This window comes from Thermobia domestica, chromosome 17 (assembly GCF_964235325.1).
Source record: "Thermobia domestica chromosome 17, izTheDome1.hap1.1, whole genome shotgun sequence".
NCBI lineage: Eukaryota > Metazoa > Arthropoda > Insecta > Zygentoma > Lepismatidae > Thermobia > Thermobia domestica.
Genome location: NC_137470.1, coordinates 100529609 through 100538909, shown reverse-complemented (window position 1 = coordinate 100538909; position 9301 = coordinate 100529609).

Sequence of the window (9301 nt, the reverse complement as noted above, 5' to 3'; positions counted from 1 at the left end):
GTATGCATTATGGTTGATATGTGTACTAGGTATGTAATAGCGAAATCTATACCGGACCTCAGTGCCGATTCCATAAGTCAAGTACTTTATGAAGAGCTGATTTTAAAATACGGTGTGCCAAAGCAAATAGTGTTAGACCGCTTGGCATCGCATAAGGGTAAATTAATGGAAGAGATGGCAGAGAGGTTCGGCATTCATTTAAATTTTGCAAATACTGGAGCGCACTACACTCCGGGCCTCGCTGAGAAAGTTAACGATATAGTTCAGAATTGTCTGAAACATTATGTAGACAATAAAATGACGAATTAGGATTCGATTCTTCAATCGATAGTATTTACGATTAGCGCACATATACATGAGGGGACAAGATACAGTTCTTTTTATTTGCTCCACGGATTCAACCCCAGGACAAATCTAGACGTATTGCTAGATTTACCTTGTGACTACGAAGAAAACGAATCACGTTTACAGCAGTTAAGAGAAGCACGTGATATAGCGTATAAAAATCTTCAGCGAAAATACAAATCTCAGAAGAAATATATGGAAAAGAAATTTAGGTCACAGACGTTTGAACCCGGTCAGCAAGTCTTGATACAAGATATAGCTCAAAAACCAGGAACTCCAGCTTGTTTTAGTCAAAAATTCAAAATGAAAGGAGAAATTTTGGAAAAAGTAAATGAGAATTCGTATCGCATTAAGTATGTCACGCACAAAAATGAAGAAAAATAGATACGTTTGACATCCGGACGTTGAAACCCTTTAAAAGAGTACAAAGTTTAGATTAGATTAAAAAGAAGTATAGGAACATTCTAAGTGATTTTTTTTCTCTTTCATTGCAGGATGGATTTCTATACAGAATGATTTTTCTGACAACTTTGGTAACGTACGTTTATTCTATTTCTCAACAACTAACAATGGAGAAATTAGGAATTGCTATTTCTGAGAATTCGTTCGCCGTACATACGACTGCAGACATTTACACGACATTGAAAATCCACATTAATTTTCATGAGGCAATTCCTATAATTTCGGAATGTCCAGGACTTCGAAATATTCAGGAAGGAATCCGACGAAACGAATTATTGTTTAGGGAACGGATAGTGAATACCATTCCTTGTGCTTTTCAATTTCAAAATGACAAGGCACTTTGTATCTCAGCAAATCGAAATAAACGTTCTATTTTCTCTTGGATTTTAGGATTAAATTCTATAGGTTTGCCAACTTATAACTTAATTCAGCAACAAAAACTTTCGCATTCAATCAGAGCATTAGAGGAACATGATCAACTTTTGCCTGCCGAACTGGAAAAACTCAAATCCCGATTCAACCAGAAAATAAAAATAATAAACAATGTCGTTGTTACAGTAAAACAAGTATTGGCTAACTTTAGAAATCGATTAGGCTACATATTTTGTAGAATAAGTTCAGTTGAACAACAACTTTTGTCTAATTTCTTGTTGCATTCAGCGCAACAACATATCTTAGAAATACTTTCCAACATGGCAAACGAATTCACTTTTCATATACTGAATAATGATCAGGCAAGGAAATTTATCGAAGAACACGATATTTTGAAAACGATACTTTACGTTAATGAATTGGGACTTCTCTATAAATTATCAAATATTTATCTAATAAGGTTTGATTTAGAATCCAATAATGTCAATTTATTATTGCGAACACCGATAATTTATTCTCATAGTGTATCTAAAATGTATGAGGTCAAATCTCTAGGATTTTTAATCGGAGACAGGAAATATCGCTATGATTTACTGACAACAGTTTATATGGCAGATGGCAAATTTCATAATTTAGATAGAAATTCCTGTGAATGGAAATCATTTTTGTATTTTTGCCACACTGCCACGATTACCATAACATCTCAGTCGGAATATTTAAATAACATTGCTTTTAATAACACCCTAAAGGGTTGTACGCTACTTTCGGAAAAATATAAGGCGAACTTAATCTTTGAATACACAAATGCAGGTATTCTGTGTTCTTCGCATGTTCCAAGCGTTAGAACTATAACATCTCCAACTAACCTATTAATATCTAAACATTAAGAATTCGGAAAAAATAGGTCATACTTCTTCGAGTATGTTGATTTTGATAGTCTGATTTTTGATACTACAGTATTGCCAACTCGTAAATTGGTAAAAGTACAGCATGACGAAATAGATTTAGTGGGAAACTGGACACTTTTCCACTTGAATTTGATGAATTCTACTTATTTATTGGATAACTTAGCTTATGATTTGTTAAATCTTCAGATTAACTCCACACTCACGGCATTACAAACTTCAAATTCGAATATTACCTATATTATTGTTGCCATTCTAATCTTACTAATACTTATTATAGTGGGTTCTATTCTTACGTATGTCAAGGTAGTAAAATTATTAAATAAATACAAGGTCCGACACGAAAGCTAGGACGGAAATGATTTTGAGTGGAGAATAAAAAAAATAACCTGTTACTTTGTTTGTATCCGAGCGAATTTGATATTTTTTTATTCATTCTGGTATTATATTTTAAATTGCGAGCAAGTCCGCAGGATAACAACCAAAGACTTCTAAGGAAGGAGGAAATGCCTTTCTTTTAAGTACCCTGAAAAATATAATGCCAAAATGACCGCGATTTCGGTAGCATATATTGATCACTTCGGTATATTGTCACTCTTGATTTTAAAAAATCCTCCACAATGATACCACGTCCTTTTCATCTAACAATGAATTTAATAATTTTTTAACTCGTCTGTATTATCTTTCTGTTCGAACTTCTATATTCAACCAACATCAATGTACTTTATCGGTTTGTGTAAGAAATTATCGCGATAGGATTCATTTCTTTTATAGTGCACTATTCACTTTCATACACGTACTAATGATATAACTAGATGAAGTGGCGAGTATTTATATAATTTCGTTAGTTTTAACTCGCATCTGGATTCTTTCTTTCAATCTACATTCGAGACCAGTTCACATTTCGTGTGGTACGAACACCGCGATTCAAAGAATCAGCATATGGGTTGCCACATACAGTTGTTAATTTCAAGCAGATATGGATAAATGAATCGATTCAAAGAATTCAAATGGTTATCCTTATCAAATTTGGTTCATAAGGCTATTTTCTTTGCATAAAATCACTTCAAAAACGACTATAGGTAGGATTAATTTTGCTAACAAACTAGTGTTTCTTTATGTTATTCTACGTGCTTATACGTCTTTCTTCATTTCTTTTCAGAATGGAGTTGGGTCCGTATTTGGTTTTTATTTCACTTACTCTCCTCAACATCCTTATATTCTCACCCCTCATTTATTTTTATTGTATTTGCCACAAATACCGCTTCGCCGATACTGTTCAAAAGGAGAGTATTTCATTAAATGACTTACGGAAAGAAGATACAGATGATAAAACTTTGGATCTGTCAACCGACGCAATTGATTCGAGCATTTCTGCCCTATCTGATATTCGAAGCTTTGACCCACAAACCACCCCTGTATACGCCACTGTTACACGCACACTCCCACGTAACACAGGTACTGACCTCCCGACTATCGGTCGTTATGCAAATGGTAACAGGTATGTCCAATCCGCCGATGTTTCCCCACATCAACCACGTTGTGCTATTCAGTATCCATCTTTTGGGGATTTGTCACACCACGACCTTTCTAAGTTACCAGAACATTTGAAGGACAGTTTCAACTATAAGCACGGTTCTCAGGATGAGAATGTTTCCGGACATCATCCAATGGAATGTTCGTCTTCTCCCCTGCGCCCTGCTGAGCACCGCAGAAATTTGATGTGTGTAGCCGAGTTGCCTTGCTACAGATGATATTTTCAGTGCTTCCATTATTTTTAAATTTACATGTGGTGTCAGTGATTTTATTTTGGTGATGTGGTTTTTATTTCAGTGCTTTAGTGCGGCATATATATTATTTGTTTCTATATATAGTATTTCATTATCTTTTGACGTATGGTGATGGTGAATTATGGATTTTGTGCTTTATTTTATGTGTTATTGTGTAGTGGTCATTATTCTTATCCCAACATTCTTCAGAATGGCAGATGGAAACGTTGTGATACATGAATGTATATTGCGTAACCGCTCTCTTCCAGTCAACTGCGAACACAGCATCAGTCTGTTTGCGTTCTATGGACTTTGTTTGGTTGCGACCAGACACTGCCTTCTGTTTTCATCTCGTCGATTACCAGAATTGATGAGCGAACGTTGCAAATAATTTGATATTTATTTCAGTATATAATGGGATTTTATTTCGATTTTTCATCTTTCCTCGTTTTATAATTAAATTCATTCTGTATGTTATTCATTTTAATTATATCTCTTTGTATTTCAGTTTTTTTTCTGTCGCACGAGTGACGCCAGATTTTCTGATGGGGGTGTCACGGACGCTCATCGATATAATCGTTAACCTTTGTCCGTGATTGTACTTTCAGTTCAATATTCTTCATAGGACATTCAACGAACAGCGAAAGGTAATGATGGATATTTCAAAATCAACTTGTGTTTAATTAATGAATTCTTTATCTGTAAAACTGCTATGTAATCCCGTCTTTGAAATCGTTGCCAAGCACTGAAGTCAGCTAGCTTTCACAATTCAACACGTAAGATCCATGCATTGACAAATATGATGACAGAAGTGACTTTCAGAGGTTTACGTCTTCATGCATTCCACCACGAGTACAGGAAGTTCCATAACCTCGTCCCGAGTCGAGTAACAAAACTACTGGGCTCTTACAAAGTCTGTAGTAGTAGCTTCGAAGACCTATCAGGAGGAACATCTAGTTACTAGTGTGGATCATATTGTTTATCTAGACTATATCAATAAGAAAAGGTATATACTCATAGCATAACCGCAATATTTTTATGTAACATATATCCAGGAAGAGAAATTCCACTTTCCAACTTCTCAATAATAGGTTTTAATTCGGGATGTTTTATCTGAATCTTGTCAATAGACTCTAATTAGAGGCAGTCTCCACAAATGAACTAATCTTAAGTTATTATTAAAGACGGCCAAACCCACGAGACTATCTATAATATTAAACTCGAATGGGTCGTAGACCCTCGTCAATATATCTGCAATTTGATTATGTGTTGATCGCACATGCTTTATTCGAAATGAAAATTGACAAAGGGTTTCCACTTGGGTCCATATTTCATTAACCATTTCGAGTTATTAAGAATCCAAGTTAGTGTCTTGTTATCTGTCAAAACATCAAATTCCTTCTCAAGATAATGCCGAAATCTGGCCATAGTTTTTTCTAAACTAATAAATTCAATCTCGTATATACTACGGTGTCTGTCTGCCTTAGATAATTTTTTACTAAAATAGGCAACAGGTTGAACCTCGCCTTGAATATTTTCTTGAGAGACAGCCCGCAATACTTTTGCCAAATCCGTCAACATTCAGAATGAAGCGCTTATTCAAATCTGGAGTTTTGAGAACCACATTTTCGATTAATATATCTTTCAATTTTTTCTAAGATTTTTTGGTGGTCTTCGGGCCACACAAATTTTTCCTTGGTGGATTTTAGGTCACTAAGTTGTCATATCAATTCTTGGAACTCAGGAGCAAATTTAGCATAATGAAATAGACCCAATATCTTCATTAAACCTCCCCGATTTCGCGGGGGTGGAATATTCTTGACCGCAGACACTCTGGTTGGATCTATCTCCATTTGGTCATTTGAAATAATATAACCAAGGTAATTAATTTTTGATAGAAAAAATAAACATTTGTGAGGAGATATTGTTACAATAAACTCCTTAAACCTATCCATTACCTTTCTAATGGTAGTCATGTGTTCTTCTATTGTATCCGAGAGAATTAACACATCATCAAAATATGATTTTACTTCCTCTTTTTCTAAGTCATCTAACATTTTGTGCATAACTCGTGAAAGAACATTACAACCAGTTTTTATACCAACTGGTACCCTCAAATATTGATATAACCCTTTAGGAGTAACAATTGTAGTTAAGTCACGTGACTCTTCATCAAGCATAATTTAGTTGTACGCTTTCCGTAAATCAATTATACTATAAATTCGCTTTCCAGATATCCGGCTAAACTTACCTGAATATTTGGTGAGGGAAAGGGATCATTCGCAATTAATTTGTTCGCTTTTACATAGTTTCCTACAATCCTAAATGTATTGTTTTATTTTTAACGAGGAAGCAACTACTCGCATAATTAGAATGGTCTACCTCCTTAATTATGCCTTAACTCACAAGCTCACATTCTCCCTACAAACCATTTAATGCAACCAACTCTTTGTGTTATAACATCAGAATAATCTTGTTTGTCGAATCGATAAATGTAAAAATTCTAGAATCTCGAATTCCCCGAGAATTAATATTAATTGGTTTTTCATCCTGTATGTTCTAATTTTTCACCTGTGGGGATCGTCTATTCATGTTATTCAAACGAGGAATATTCTCGACAATGTACTTTTTATTTTTCCTTAATAAAGCTTGGAAATTTTCTGACTGTTCCACGTCTACATCAGATGCTTCTGATCCACTGTTATACTTGGTATCCAAAGATTGGCAAAACTTCGAATCAGATTCTAAGTTCACATTTATTTTCTGTTTCAAAGCACAACTGTCTGCATTATTCATCTCCCTTTTAGCCGATAGATTTTTATTTTTATTCTTTCTTTTTTTCTTTTTTGAAAGTAGATTCCGACTTACCTCTTACTTCAGCTTGTATAGATTCTGAACTTGTCAACACTGTCTCTGGTCTCATGCTATATAGATGATTATCTAATATTGTTGTTCTATACCCTGGAATATGAAACGAATATAATATTCCAGTGTTTGTATATTGAAAAATTAGGCTAGCTTTATATGTTTTGGGTAACAATGTCCAACCTTCTAAGGAACTATTCAGTGCAATATTATTCAAACATTCTGATTGAGGGGTAATAATAGTTGTATGACATAAATAGAGAAAGAATTTCCACTCATATAATCCATTTTCTAGAGTTTGAAACTTTCCATTTGACAAATTGTTGTTGGTAAATCATAATGATACTTTTGGTTACCGAATACAAAACCTAAAGATTTCACTTAGTACATTTTTCATACACAAAATGAACAGATAATTGGTGTTCGTAATAATAAATCTAAATTCTTTGATTCCAAATAGAAGCGTATTAGATAATTTGTAAAAATGCACCGAAATCATTAATATAAATATTTTTTTTCTTTCTCAATTGGTATAAAAGAAAATTGAAGTAAGCAGTTCCAAGCATCACTTTATTGTTTACTTATGTTAGTCATCTTATGGATTTCTAAACTTATAAATTGAAATTTTCCACTTTAAAGGCTCTTGATACGAGGATGAGACGTCGATCCTCTGAACAGTACCATATCAGTTGGCGGTGCAAGTAGCTCTGCCTCCTCGTCACTTTGACTTGGAGCCATAGTTCAGCTTGCTGACAACGGTCACGCAGGTAGGACCTGCCAGCCTCGTTGGCCACTTCGAAACAAGACGGGGAAGAAGAGAGGATTTTGGTCCTTCTTCAATTCTGGATCCGCATCAAACACCCGACACAGATACTGGCACGATCCGTAACAACGAGGAAAAGCTTTGGTCTTGCACCAAGATACTTGATTATTAAAGATAAATGTACTGACCCAGTTGGAGCCCATATCAAACCATCACCATTTATTGTGCATCGACATTGCCATATGTAGCTTTCCACTTGAACATATAAGAAAACTAAGAAATGGCACATTACTGGTTCAAACTGTCTCCGACGAACAATCTCGCCTGCTCACCTAAACCCTGTCCGTGTTGTAGGTGAGGCCCGTCGTCAACTTAATATCAGCAGGTTATCACCTGTTGGAGGGCCTACCAGATGTAGCAGTTTTAGAGGTTTATACTTCGAAAGAGAAAAAAAATGCTCATACAAACCATAGTGGTGGCGGAATGACGGAACGCATGGAAATAGCTGTAAGTTAATACTATATAAGTTTAGTCCTCGTTTTATTATAACTAGTAACAAAAACATCTGTTTACATTCATGTAAATAAGTTAATCCAATAATCGAGATTTGAAAGCAATTAGATATAACCATAAGTAATTACATAAGAATTGTAAAATAACAATGATTATTTAAAAAACTGTTATAATGAAAATTTCAAATGAAACAGTAAATATCTATTCTTCGGTACTTTGTTCCCATGATGTTCGGCAGGTACTACTAAATCTTCTGCTTTCAAAGGCTCCAACCTGTCATGTTATGTCACTGTCTTGACGTACAGTACAGCATTCATGCTGTTTTTTTTATATATATAAACTTATGGACTGTGAGCTGTCTCTTCACACTCCTTGCTCGGTTGCTACATAAATTGATGCACCAATGATGTTTGTTTTTTCTCCTAACCTCCCTTCTCCGCAATTACAGAAGAAAGACTTCTTCTAGCTCTTTACTAGTGGGTAACGTTCCCATTATAGCCGACACGTTCCCACGTTGAATAGCTATGCTTATGCGTTGAATCAGGAAACTTCTTGCTCGATTATCTCCTGATTTAATTGATAGACGGTGGCCGATTTCTTTTATAAATTTGAGGCCTCCTTCTTCCCAAGAACCGCTAGACTCAATTGCTATTGCGACAAAGCAATAGTTATCGAGTAGATTGCTATATTTATTCCTTTTTTCTTTCGCTCTTCGAGCAGCTACGATTCCAGCTTGTACTGAGGCATATTGTAGGTTGGAGGGGGCATAGGTGTCTGAACATGTGAAGTCCCAAATCAATGCCTTTCCTTTCTTCCAAGGTACTAATGTCATACCATCGGGTCTTTTCCCGTCAGATCGGCTGCATCCAATCGGTTCCCTCACTGCTGGGATCCCTGCTGATATTAATGCTCTTAATATTATATCATTTACACTTGAATGACGTGGGTGTCTGCCTGCGCTGCTTTTGCACGACAAACCGTGTAATCCTTTTTTATCTACAAAGGTGTTACAAATGGGGCAGTGGTGTGGTTCACATATATCTGCTCCCAACCGTAGTGCAACTGATACTCGGAAGCTCTCATTGGATAGGTGTAGGCCCAGAGATGGTGATGGTAGAGCTTGAAGCCATGCTCCGTTTTCTGGGGACATGACCGCTAAAAGTCTGGCTTTATCTTCGATGTTATTTGTAGTCTGCAATAAAGAAGCTGCATGGCAATTAACGATGGGCTCGTCCCAAGCCGACTGATTGTTACGTTTTTCGAGAGCCGGAGGGTCTAACCCAACTAAATTTGTCCATTTAGCTATG